Source organism: Schistocerca nitens, chromosome 11 (assembly GCF_023898315.1).
Source record: "Schistocerca nitens isolate TAMUIC-IGC-003100 chromosome 11, iqSchNite1.1, whole genome shotgun sequence".
Classification (NCBI taxonomy): domain Eukaryota; kingdom Metazoa; phylum Arthropoda; class Insecta; order Orthoptera; family Acrididae; genus Schistocerca; species Schistocerca nitens.
The window spans coordinates 99,831,854-99,834,424 of NC_064624.1; positions in this window are offsets into that span (position 1 = coordinate 99,831,854).

The following is a 2,571-nucleotide window of genomic DNA, read 5'->3' on the forward strand; positions in this document are numbered from 1 at the left end:
TTCATTTTCTATTAATAGAAAATTATCGAATTAGCTGAAACCTAGCCACCAAAATTTTCTTTCATACAAATAAACATCTAAAGAGCAGCACACAAATCAATGCAAATATTTTGGAATCTATTGATTCATGTAATGTCATCAACGAGTAAGAAAACACACATTCATGACCCTTAAAAGTAATAGAGATATTCTGTTACACACACAGCCAGAAAAAAAGCACACACACAGAAAGCGAGGGGTGGGAAGAAATGGAATAATTATTTTAAAATATAAAAGTGACTTTTTATTTCACCTCATAATATGATTTCCAATACACTCTCCTACGTATCAATAAAAAAATTCAAGTATGCTTTAATTATGTTTTTACTTCTTTTAAAAAACTTTCAAATTTTTCTTCATAGCTGCATAATTTCTTCTCTTAATATGATTATTTAATATGATATTTACACAACAGAGCAGTATGGAACACCTGATAGATTCAAGACAATGTTCGTTTTTTACATTGAAATCCACCAAACAAATCACTGGGAATATTACAGGATGCTACCTTCAGAAGCACACATCTTTGATTTCCCTATTGGAGAAACAAAATGTGATGTTCTTTTACATTTTTTGAAAAGTTAAATAAACATATGTTGCACATATCTTCTTTGGAATATGCCAAGCCTCCACGATCCTTTGCCGTTATCAAATGATCATCTTGCTTTACATCATCTGAAATAAGAAATACTCACAGTGCAATACTCACAGTGAGTTTTTTTTTTCAGCATTTGGTGTGAGCAGTATCCTGATATGTAGTGAAATAACGGCCATTTGTCCTCCACTATCCCTTCAACATCATTCTCATCTACCACCAAACTTAATAAATCTGGTACTGGGATATCCTTTAACTCCTGGATTTCAAAAGTTGTTTCAAAACTATATGACACGTAAATAACCACATCTCCAACTACTATAGGTTTTTGCTCAGTTTCAAAAGCCTGTCTAAGAGAAATATGGTATTTTCCCCCACTTAATTCCAAATAGTCAGTCCATACTCTTACAAGGAGCCAATAGGACCTGTTTTTGTCAGACAGCCAGTAACTACCGAAATCAGTCAAAGCAGCTGTTGTATGTCTTAAAGCAAAGCGTGTTTCTTTAGAAAGTTTCCTGTTATAATTCAAGCCATGCCATAAACCTAACCAAGAGACAAAGCTCTTTAAAAAATCAAATATGTGATATGAATTAGAAGTTACAGTTTCCTGAAAAACATTTCTTAGCCTCTGACCCTTAAGTAATGTTTTCGCATTCACAGTACACCACTGAAGTTTTATTATTCTTATAAATATTACAGCACTTTAAAAATTTTGAATTCCTTTTTTTCGAGCCTAGTCTCTGCAAAGCAACAACCGTCATATCATTAAAAAGCACTTGTTTAGCATCTTGCCTTTCAATTGAATTTGGAAACAGAGATTTTAAAGCTAGAGAGTTTCTCTATTGTAATAAATCATCCTTTTCAACCTCCCTCCATGCTCCCACTGAAGTCAGGAAAACACAGAATCTGCTCCTTTTCACTGAACCAGTTGTTACAAATACACTTTAAAAGATGAACTGTATCCCCAAAATACTACAGTGGGCGATCTGCAGACGTCTGTGCAGGTTGACAGTACTTTACCTTTACTTCTGGTGGAGTTAGATATTGCTTTTCTATAAATTCAGTTATTGTCTCCCACTAACCCAACTACCTCACATCAAGCTGCTTCTAATTTAAGAATTACTTCTTTTATGTATGAGAAAACTACATAAGCCTGAATTGTTTTAAGTGGGAGAATGTATACCACATCCTTGTAAGGTGAATGTAATCTTTGTATCCTAAAAACATAAACACTGGTTGCACAGAAAAAGTTGTCACTGCTGAACGCACCACCTGCAATATTCCCACCTTCGTTGTCAAGTTTTTGATGAAAGTAATAAATACTCCTTGCAAAAATTGAATTGTAACTTAAATATACTCTGTTAGTGATATACGACGCCGCTTTTTCATTTTCTGTTAAAATATTTTATTATACAGTAGATAATCGACGGTCGCGATTTTCACACGATATCTACAATGTATTTACCATAAATGAGGTCCTCTGCTTTAAGTTAAATTAGTGGTTTTTGTTGCTAATATCAACAGGTACTAACATTTTGTTTTGTATAACGTTATTTTTTGTTTTATCACGATTTTTCTTTATATCGCTACGCTACGTTTAGCCTAGACATTTACTGAAGAATACAGCAGTTATAGGGTCGCAGACGTGTTTGACGTCACCATATGCCTTTCAGATGGCGATGAGTTTTCGTCGCTGCTTATGGTGCAATTGCTCGCCGACACTCACAAGCACGTGTGAAAGTAGTGGAAACATCGCGTTACCCCGATATGTGTAGCTCAAATTATGAGAAAGAATAGTTAGTAATGATTGTAAGCATGCGCTGTTCAGTTTTAGCCACAATTATTCACATTACTTCAAATCCAACTGTCGGCGCTCATATTTTACATTTCCGTCAACGGAGGCCGTCAGGGTATGAAACTGAACAATAACTTTAACT